Source organism: Dasypus novemcinctus, chromosome 28 (genome assembly GCF_030445035.2).
Source record: "Dasypus novemcinctus isolate mDasNov1 chromosome 28, mDasNov1.1.hap2, whole genome shotgun sequence".
NCBI classification, from domain to species: domain Eukaryota; kingdom Metazoa; phylum Chordata; class Mammalia; order Cingulata; family Dasypodidae; genus Dasypus; species Dasypus novemcinctus.
Genome location: NC_080700.1, coordinates 39184951 through 39196201, shown reverse-complemented (window position 1 = coordinate 39196201; position 11251 = coordinate 39184951). Strand labels below are relative to the sequence as shown.

Sequence of the window (11251 nt, the reverse complement as noted above, 5' to 3'; positions counted from 1 at the left end):
CGTGGCCTGCCCACAGGCACAGAGCTGGTAAAAGACAGAGCTGGATGCCATTAACCCACTGAATGGCCGGGGAGAGAGTGTAAACCACAACAAACTATATCCATGCAGTGCAGCAGTGCTCCAAAAGGTACTCATCAAATGCAAGGAATGTCCCACACTGATGAAAGAAGTTGTCGATGAGGAGGGGGAGAGGGGGAGTGGGGCATATGGGAACCCCCTATATTTTTTAATGTATCATTTTGTGTGATCTATGTATCTTTTTTCTTTATTATTATTTTTTTAATGTTACATTCAAAAAATATAAGAGGTTCCCATATACCCCCCCATCCCTGTCATCCACTCCTCCCACATCAACAATCTCTTTCATCATCGTGGCACATTCATTGCATTTGGTGAATATATTTTGGAGCACTGCTGCACCACATGGATAGTGGTTTACATTATAGTTTACACTCTCCTCCATCCACCCAGTGGGCCACGGCAGGACATACAGTGTCCAGCATTTGTTCCTGCAATACCACCCAGGACAACTCCAAGTCCTGAAAATGCCCCCATATCACATCTCTTCTTCCCTCTCCCTGCCCTCAGCAGCTACCGTGGCCACTTTCTCCATATCAATGCTATAATTTCTTCCATTACTAATCACAATAGTTCCATAGTAGAATATCAGTAAGTTCACTCAAATCCATCCTCTATTCCTCCATCCTGTGGACCCTGGGATGGTGATGGCCTCTCCGCCTCTATATCAAGAGGGGACTTAGATCCCATATGGATGATGGATGCAGTTCTCCTGCATGCAATTGTAGGCACTCTTGGCTCCCTGGTGTGGTGGTTGACCTTCTTCACCTCCCTGTGGTTGGCGCTGGGGTTGGTGATCTCTGTATCTTAAAAAAAAAAAAAAGATTAACGACAACAAAAAAGACAGAGCTGAGTGTTGAACCCTTAGGGCTTTTAGGAATAGCCTAGGGCAGGTCTTTTCTGTCATCTGCAGTGGTCAAAATATCACAGTTAGGAGGAAAATAAAACGTATCAGAATACGTTTGGGACACTAATCCCCTGTGAAATCTAGGTGGCTTTCCTTTTGGAATTCTCTGTGTCTGGCTAATTCCTCCATTTAAAGCAAGGCTAAGGAAAAATTCGAAGAGTGGCAGATGCTGCACATGTATCCAGCTCTCATCTGGAGATCAGATCAGATGATTCCAAGGCGGGGTCGAATAGGACAGCTTCCTCTCTTTTCTCTCCTAGAGTGCCAGCCAGGCACCTGAAACAAAGGATCCCCTTTGGAATTTCAAAGGACGAACCCCCCTTTCAAAACTACAGGAAACCTTAAGGCCAACTTTTCTCTTTGGGGAATTTACTAACAGAGAACTTCCTGTAAATTTTTATATTGAGGACGAATCTCTTGCGAAATACAGTAACTTATTAACTAGAATTGTGTGTACAGGGAGTTAGGGCGTGTTGGGTTTTGAATGGAATTGCAGGTATCCTTCCATGTACCACGTGGGGCAGACCAGAGCATGCTCTGGTGACAGCCCACCTCCAAATCTCCGTGGCATAAAACAACAGAGTTATGTCTCCTTTATGCTACGTGTGCCAGCAGGTTAGCAAGGGCGTTTGGCCCAAAGCTGCCATTCAAACACTCAGGCTGATGGAGAAGCCGGTCACTGTGCCAGAGGGAAAAGGGACAGCCCTAGATGATCTTGATAATCGCATATTCCACTGTAGCGTGACACCGCTCACCATCCACTGGCCAGATCCAGGCAGGTGCCCACTCTTACTGGGAACAGGACGTATAATCTCACCAGGTACCTGGGAGGCAAAGAACTGAAAATATCTGGTAAGTAGCACCAAGGCTGCTCACAATCCATATACGAATCAATGAGCCTCTGGTAAATAAAATCCTGAAAATCAAATCCTTTCTCCTAATGATGATGATGATATAGTAATCTAAAGAACAAAATAGTCTCAGGTGCCTGTTGAGAGCTAAAGTATGGTTCAAGGTAAAGAGAAAAACAGAATTTTAGCGTAGTCGTTATAAGTTTGGTCATGGGTGTTGGGGGAAGGAAGTTTTTTTTGACTGAAAGCGGTAAATCAAGGTATTTATTTACTTAGCGAAAGTTGCCACTATCTATTGGAAAGCTTCCAGAAGAGGGATGCAACTTGATTTTGCCACCTGTGAAAATTCCAAAGGATTGGTTATGGCTTTTTACAACAGTGGATTCGCAACTTCTTTGATTTCTCACTTCTATTCAGAAAGCATGCCATTTATTAATTTCACTCCATTTATACATGTATTTATAAATTAGATGCATTACTACTATGGTAATTTACTATATACATTAGAAAACATTTACAAAACATAGAAATGAAAATGAATGAGATAGTCTGATATTTTCTTCCTACCTCACAAAGGATTGTCTTGTCCCCCCAACTTTGGGGACGATGGTCTCTGAGCACTTGAGCTGGATTTTGAGTCCAGGTCCCACTCTGTGCTTAGAATAGCAACAAGAGCCGAGGGAAGAGAGAAGGGAAGCATTTGTTTCAGTGTTGGCTGTCTCTGAGTTCAGTTAGGGTTTTCTCTCAAGGGTTGGCTATTCGTCAGCTGTCCATCCTTCCTAATGCCAGAAGACTTCTGCCCCAGGTCTCCATCTTCACATCACGGCCCCTGACAACGTTTCCATTGATTATTTCCAATTGATTCTTCCTGAGCTGAACTACGTAGATACTTGGACAGAGGAATTGGCAATGCACCCAAAAAGTTCACAAGTGCAAGCAATTAGACCAGGGCCAGCCTGTTGGATCCAAAAACTATAGATAGCATTATGGTGGGATTTCATATGGTGTGTTTCTTTATTAAGAAGGGTGCCTGACATTCTTCATAGTGCGTGTACTTAGACTCTTCTAGAATATTCTCTTTCAAAACTAATACATTTAGGGATCATAGCTTTTTTTTTTTTAGGAGGTACTGGGGATTGAACTGAGGACCTCATACATGGGAAGCAGGTGCTCAACCATTGAGCTACATCCACTCCCCAGTGAGGGTTGTTTTTTTTCATTTGTTTGTTTGTTTTGATTTTAGGAGGTACTGGGGATCGAACTTGGAACCTCATACATGGAAAGCAGGTGCTGTCCACTTGAGCTATATCTGCTCGCTGAGGATCACAAATTTGATGGATGGGAATTACTAACTTTACCAAGGCTATGTGTGTTAGATTAGAAAAAAAAATACTTTGCATTATGTAATAGTTGGTACCTTCCAGGAAAGGACTAGAGAATAGTCTGTGCTCATGGCAGGAACTACCCTTGCTTTATCAATTTTTAGCATAGAAAATGACTTTAAAGCATTGGGTTTGTAGGAATCTTGAAAGGTTAAGGAGCTAAAGGACGGCCTTCTAGCTCCTTCTCAGTAATGACAACACTTTCTGCCTTTTTTATACTTCCTGAGCTTCACTAGGAGAACCAGGTAGTTCAGACACCTGAGATCATGAAATAGACCATAAAATATAAAATAAACATACCATCTTTCCCAGGTATTGATAATGCAATGGGAATGTTTATGTTATTATTTATTTGTTTTTGTGAAAGAAAGCTTTAATATACTATACACATATTATCAACAGACCCATCAAACCCTGCAGCAGTCTCCAGGGATAGAGTAATTATCAAGATTAGAAATTTTCAGAAAATCAGAGGAATAGAGCTCTGTGTGGCTGTGAGTGGCTCTGTCAGAGTTTAAAGTAGTTGAAGGAAATATAGGTAGTGATATTTAGAAGACATCTCTAAGTGCTTTTTACAATTTTAGTGAATCTCCTGCAAGTACCTGTTTTTATGTTTAGATGGTATAAAGAGTGACACAAATGTTAGATGGCATAACTGCATGGCTGGCCCAGCATTAGTCCTCTGCAGTGCTGTAACAGATTTTGATTTCATTGCACCATTGTTGTTCTTAAGAACATCCTATCTTTTACAAGAGCTTTTGGGAAAACTCTCCAAGGGCCAACCTCTGCTGTCTTGACTTGACAAGACAAGCGGCTTGACTGCAGTGATGCATTCTTTCACTCGATGAGGTGGTGGAAAATATTGAAGCTTATCATGAATTTTGGTTTGAGGAAGCCACAAATCTGGCAACCGAACTTGATACTCAAATGAAACTCCCTGGCAAATTCCGCAGGGCTCAGTGAGCTAACCTGGAATCTCTACTAACCTCTGAGAGCTACTAGAAAGAAACCCTGAATGTTCCAACAATGGAGCATATTATTCAGGGACTTAAAGATACTTTCTCAGAACAGCACCTCCGGGCTCTTAAATGCTTCACTCTGGTGCCCTCTGCCATGGGATGGGTCAGATTTAATATGTTGGGGGAAGCAGATCTGGCTCAACAGATAGCGCGTCCGCCTACCACATGGGAGGTCCAGGGTTCAAGCCCAGCGCCTCCTGGCCTGTGTGGTGAGCTGGACTGCGTGCAGTGCTGATGCGTGCAAGGAGTGCCAGGCCGTGCAGGGGTGTCCCTCATGTAGGGGAGCCCCACACACAAGGAGTGCACCCCTTGAGGAGAGCCGCCCCGTGTGAAAAAAGCACAGCCTGCCTAGGAGTGTGCTGCACACATGGAGAGCTGACGCAGCAAGATGACACAACGGAAAGAGACACAGATTCCCGGTGCCGCCGGCAAGAATGCAAGCAGACACAGAAGAACACACAGCGAATGGTACAGAGAGCAGACAACTGGGGGGGTGGGGGGTGGGGAAGGGGAGAGAAATAAATAAAAAATAAATCTTTAGGAAAACAAACGTAATATGTCGGAGGAACACCTTGCTGACGTGGACAGAAGTGACTTACCCAATCCTGACCCACTCAGCCGAGTTTCATTGTTGGAGAATCAAGTGGAAACACAGAGGGAAAGTCATAGAGCCTCCTTTCACCATTTATGAAGCCCTCTATCTGCCTGACATCAAGTTTTTTACAATGTTTATGCATTGTTGAAGGTCTTAAGTATTCTTCCTTTAATGAAGGTTGAGAATGAACACTGAAAATGGAAAAAGCATCTCAAAGCATGCCTGAGGAACACTTTGATGGATCAAAGTTCAAGTAATTTAATTTGACTTTGCTTAATATAAACTTTGATATAAAACATGATCGAGATTTAATGGTGGACACATATATCAAACTCTATACAACTAAGTCAGAGCTTCCTACAAGTAATTCAGAAACCATTGAAAATATTTAATACCTAAGAGACTTTTAAAACAGGTGTTCTCTTTGGAGGAAAAACTGTAAGATGTTTGGAGGCTGCTTAATCACTGAATATCTTTACCTAGAGGCCTCCTTGAATACATTAGTCATCAATAATCTATTTAAAGGGCCCTTGTTTGAACTCTAATGCTTCAGAGATGCTTCTCTTCTTCCAGAAGACAGCACTGAAGGGCCATGTTTCATTGCTGTGTGATCTCTGTTAGTGACACTCTGGAATTGTTTAAGTTATTGTAGACAAAACATTTATCATCACCGTGGATCCAAATGTAAGGTTATCCCTTCAGTTATCAGTACTTGGAAGAAATAAATTTTGAGAAGATATGGAAGGAAAGAAGGAAAGGAAAACTTTTTTTTTTTAGGTACCAGGGATTGAACCCTGAACCTCATATGTGGGAAGCCGATGCTCAACCACTGAGCCACATCCGCTCCCCTGAGTTGGTTTTTTCTTTTGTTTGCATGTTGTTTGTTTTTAGAACGCACCGGGAACCGAACCTGGGACCTCCCATGTGGGAAGCAGACACTCAACTGCTTAAGCCACATCCGCTCCTGGATACATTTTATAAAAGGGTTACAATGAGGCTCATGACTGATTTTTTTAACCAGTAAGCATTTTAAGTGTATTGTTAAAACTTTGACAGTTAAGGGAATTACCAGAGAGTGAAATAAACTGAGTTTGTCAAGTAAGGATTTCAGAGTAGATTTTGTCATTATCAAATGAACCTAAAGGAGCAAGTTACAGTTAAAGTTCAAATGCCTTTTTCTACATCTGGTTGTTGCTGTTTACAATCCTTTGTTGAGGCTACACCTTTGTAAGCGTTTTAGCAGGTATGTGTTGAATACTTCTGTTTCATGATTTCGTGATCAAGACAGAATCAAGAAGCCATGGATACTGACAACTGATTTGTCTCTTTTCTTGTGTCTATTTCCATGACTGTATCTACTGCCTCATGTTTTTTTTTTTTAAGATTTATTTTATTTATTTCTCTCCCCTTCCCTCCTGTTGTCTGCTCTCTGTGTCCATTCACTGTGTGTTCTTCTGCGTCTGCTTGCATTATCCATTAGCACCAGGAAACTGCATCTCATTTGTTGCATCATCTTGCTGCATCAGCTCTCCGTGTGTGCAGTGCCACTCCTGGGCAGGCTGTGCTTTTTTCAAGCAGGGCAGCTCTCCTTACAGGGTGCAGTACTTGCATGTGGGGCTCCCCTATACGGGGGCGCCACTGCGTGGCACAGCACTCCTTATGCACATCAGCACTGCATGTGGGCCAGCTCACCACACGGGTCAGGAGGCCCTGGGTTTGAACCCTGGACCTCCCATGTGACAGACAGATGCTCTATCAGTTGAACGACGACGTCTGCTTCCCCTCATCTTGATTTATAAACAATACCTGAAAAGCCTACAAAAATAAGTGTTTTGTAGTTTATTTAGGAAACGTACAAAAATGCTGCTATTATTTTTAGTGAAGAAAATCAATATTGTACAGTTTAAGTCAACCTAAATAAAATGTGAATTTTGTTTAAAAAAGGATCTGTAAGTTTGCAGACATTAAATAATTTGTAGATTTTTTTCTTGGGTGCATGTGTGTGTGTATTCCAACAGCTCAACCTATGCAAACAGATAATATCCATGCGAGATGTGATGCATAAACACAATTGAGACTGTGGTTTCTAATTCTAACATGATTTTTTATCAGGCTCTTCAGAAAGACAACTTTTTTTTCTCATATAACACAATTTCTTCACTGGTGATTGGTATCCCTTCTTTCCAATAGGTGGTGCTATCTTCCACGGCAAACCTTCCAGGTAAGTCCCTTTCCCCAATCAACCACTGAGGTTCAACTCACCTGTCCCATGAGTCAATTGAGTATAGGGGTATCTTTTAAAAGTCCCGAAAATACACTTCTAATAATACGTGTATTTAATTCCTCAACATTTTTTCTTAATTAGGCTCTTCTCTTTATTGCTTAGGTTTTTTACTCTTACATGCCAGGCTTTTAATGGATGCATAACCTCTTTGTGGCTCCTTAATATACTTTGTTTGACTTGGCGTCCGCAGATGAAAGAAAGGTACTGATTAACACAGACAGACTGTGCTGACCTAAAATACCAACAGGATTTGGAATAACTCCTCTATGTACAGCTCTAAATATTTAAAAGCAGAAGACAGCTTTTTCTCAGAGGCAGTGGCCATCTGGTGACATCTCCAGGTCTTATAAGCGCTGCAACTTCTGAATACTGTGATTTTTGTGTTGTATTGGTCTACCGAAGTTGTTGGATACAACGCAACATATGAAACCAGATCTAACTTGCACGCCATCATTTGCATCTCATTGGCCAATTTTTTGTCGAATACTGCCACATTTAATGCAATGGCTTGAAAATTAAATTTAGATATAACAACTACATTGAATAAGGAATTGTTATGGTGTGTACTAATAAAGCAATTTTAATTCCATCTCTCTTAACTTTTTTACTATGAAAAATTTAAAGCATACATTAAAAGTAGAAGGAATAGTTTAATGAAATGCCATTACCTGTCAACCATCTTCAGGAAATTACAATATATGGCCTAATCTAATTCATCTTTACCTTTGACCTCTTACTCTGTTATTCTTTTTTTAAAAAATTCTCAAAAAAATATTTTTGTGGTATTTTTCAACATCTTTATTGAAGTGTATTTTTATTTTTATTTTTAATTTATTTCTCCCTCCCTCCCACTCCCCCCATTGGCTGCTCTCTGTGTCCATCTGCTGTGTGTTCTTCTGTGTCTGCTTTCTCTTTAGTGGCTCTGGGAACCGAGCCTGGAAACTTCTGGAGTGGGAGAGAGGCGATTACTCTCTTACACCACCTCAGCTCCCTGTTTTGTTTTGCTACTTCTTATTTTCTCTTCTCTGTGTCTCTTGTTGTGTTTTCTTGCTGTGCCGGCTCCCCGTGTCGGCTGGCACTCCTGCTGGGGGCAGCTTTCCTGCGCAGGATGGCATTCCCACACAGAGCAGCGCTCCTGCGTGGGGAGGCATTCCCGCGTGGCCCGGCACTCCACGTGGGCCAGCTCGCCGCGTGGGCCAGCTCGCCCTCACCAGGAGGCCCTGGGCATTGAACCCTGGGCCTCCCATATGGTAGACGGGAGCCCAATTGGTTGAGCCACATCCGTTTCCCAAGGTATATTTTTTAGGTGCCATAAAATTCACCTATTGTAAGTGTACAGTTCAATGATTTTAAGTTAATTTATGCAATTGCGAAACCATCGCCGCAATCTAGTTTTAGAGCATTTCCATTCAGTTCTCTTGTACCTTGTTTTAGTCAGTCCCCACTTCCATACTGGTCCAGGTACCGTCTGATCCGCAGATCTACAGATTTCCCTTTCTCACTAATGCAACCATAGAATAAAGAGTCTTCTGCATCTGGCTCTTCTTTATTTCTTTTTTTTTTTTTAGGTGCTGGGGACGGGGATTGAACCTGGGACCTCGTATGTGGGAAGCCGGCGCCCGTGAGCTAAACCAGCTCCACCAAGTTGGGTTTTTTTTTTTTTTGCTTGTATTTAGGAGGTACTGGGGATACCTCCACTTCCTTAGCACAGTGATTTTGAGTTTTATCCATGCTGTAGCATGTGTCAGTAGTTCATTCCATTTTATTGCTGAATGGTAGTTCATGGTATAAATTATCAATGTGTTTTCACTGAAAATAGTATTCATTTTCATTATCCATTCACCAATTGATCAATGTTAGGTTTGGTTCCAGCTTTTGCCCATTTTGTTAGGTACAATTTTGCTATATATGTCAGTGTCTTTGTGTCAACATATATTTTCATTTCTCTAAATAGTTGTGGAATTTCTTGGTTAAATGTTAAGTTGATGTTTATCTGTTTAAAAAAGACTGCCACACTTTTTTTCCCAAATGCCATCTCTTTGTATTCCCACCAGAAATGTGTAGGGTTCCTGTTTCTCCACATTCTTGCCAACATTTGACATTGTTGGTCTTTTTTATGGTAGCCATTCAAATGGGCATGTAGTCATATCTCATTGTCTTTCTTTTTTTGTTGTTGTTTTTTTTTTTTAGATTTTATTATTTATTTCTCTCCCCTACTCCCTCCCACCCCCCACTCCACTGTCTGCTCTCTGTGTCCATTCACTGTGTGTTCTTCTTTGTCTACTTGCGTTCTTGTCAGCAGCACTGAGAATCTATGTCTCTTTTTGTTGTGTCATCTGCTGTGCCAGCTCTCCTTGTGTGCGGCGCCACTCCTGGGCAGGCTACACTTTTTTGTGTGGGGCGGTTTTCCTTGCAGGGTGCACTCTTTGCATGTGGGCTCCCCTACATGGAGGACACCCCTGCGTGGCACGGCACTCCTTGCGCACATCAGCACTGCGCATGGGCCAGCCCACCACTCAGGAGGCCCTGGGTTTGAACCCTGGACCTCCTAAGTGGTAGGCAGACACTCTTATCAGTTGAGCCAAATCCTCTTCCCTCTCATTATCTTTCAAAAATCTCTTTAAAAAGTGACTGATGGGGTTAATTCTTCACAGGCTCCTGATGACTTCTGATTTCTCATCGTTTATACGAAGAATCTCAATTTAGTAATTAAAATGTTCAGTCCTGTGTATTAACTAAAACTTCAGGTAGAGCCTGAGGCTGGAGGGAAACCTGTAGATAGATAAGGGGTATGTTTGGATTTTCTGTTTCCTCTACTTGCTGTTCTAACTTTCCCCCCCTTATTTTGTCAACACAGAGCAGGGATAAGGAAAAACAGGGGAGCAGGAAAGGCTTTTCCTTTTAGGTCCTGTCATGAGGTGGCACAGCATTCTCTGGCCTGGCAGTGGTCAAAGTTGACTCTTCCACTATTTCATTATTTTGGACTCTTTCAAATTTCATTATTCCCTACCCTTATCTCCTTTCACACTCAGAGAATAAATTTTTAGTCCAGCTGGTTGCTTATTCCCACAGTAGCTAGAAATCTGATGACTGTTTCAACATTTCTTTCCTGAAGTCTTTTTTTAAAATGTATTTTAAATTTATTTTAAAAAGATACTTAGATTACATAAAATGTTAAATAAAAAATATAGGGGGTTCCCACATGCCCCACACCCCACACCCCCCACCCTTCCCCACAACAACAACTTTCACTGGTGCGGTACATTCATTGCAATTGATGAACACATTTTGGAGCATTGCCACTACGCATGGGTTATAGTTTACATTGTAGTTTACACTCTCTCCCACTCAATTCTGTAGGTTATGGCAGGATATATAATGACCTATATCTGCCACTTCAAAGCTGCTCAGGAAATTCCGAGTCCTGAAATTGCTCCTGTATTACACCTCTTTGTCCCTCCCCTTGACTTCAGCACCTCCAGGGGCCACTGCCTCCACATCCATGAGGTAATTTCCTCCATTGCTAGAATCACAATAAGTCTACAGTAGAATACCAGTATGTCCACTCTAGTCCATATTTTATTCCCCAATCCTGAGGATTCTGGGATGGTGATACACACTCCACCTCCAATCAAGTCGGGCAGATTTTCCCGAGGTCTTTTTACCCCTCTAGTTTGCCTGTCTTATCAGACCCTAAATAACCTGATACCAGGCCCTTCTTCTGGCCCATCCATCCACAGCCAGCCATGCCTCCTCTCACTCCAGCTTTCTCAGCTGAGAATCTGAGAACTGTCCACTGCCACCGCTCAACTGAGAGCGCCCCCTGGAACCCTCGTAGAAGGTTTAATGAGAGGAGCAGGTGTCTCTGACAACTCCACTCGGGGTCCGGCTCAACGCACCAGAATCTAAAGTCCTTCAATCTGCTCTCCTCGCACCCATTTATATCTGCAATGAGGTGAGGGGTTCAGGAGTCAGAAGCCTGGTTTTCTGCTAACGCATTTGAAAATTTGCGTCATGTTTGAGTCTTCGCCCTGGGATATGGAGTATATCTTTGAGATATGTCTGGACCATATTTGGAATATATATACACACGCACACACATATGCACAAACACAGTTCAGCACACACTCACCCA

The 11251-nt window shown here is 42.2% G+C and overlaps 1 long non-coding RNA gene across 1 annotated transcript; it reads left to right on the top strand.

Annotated features, from left to right (window-relative positions):
* Positions 1 to 1493: 1493 nt before the first annotated feature.
* Positions 1494 to 8761, top strand: LOC131276423 (uncharacterized). Its single transcript, XR_009183899.2, has 3 exons — positions 1494 to 1837; positions 7023 to 7053; positions 8685 to 8761. It is a non-coding gene; the product is annotated as an uncharacterized lncRNA (long non-coding RNA).
* Positions 8762 to 11251: the final 2490 nt, after the last annotated feature.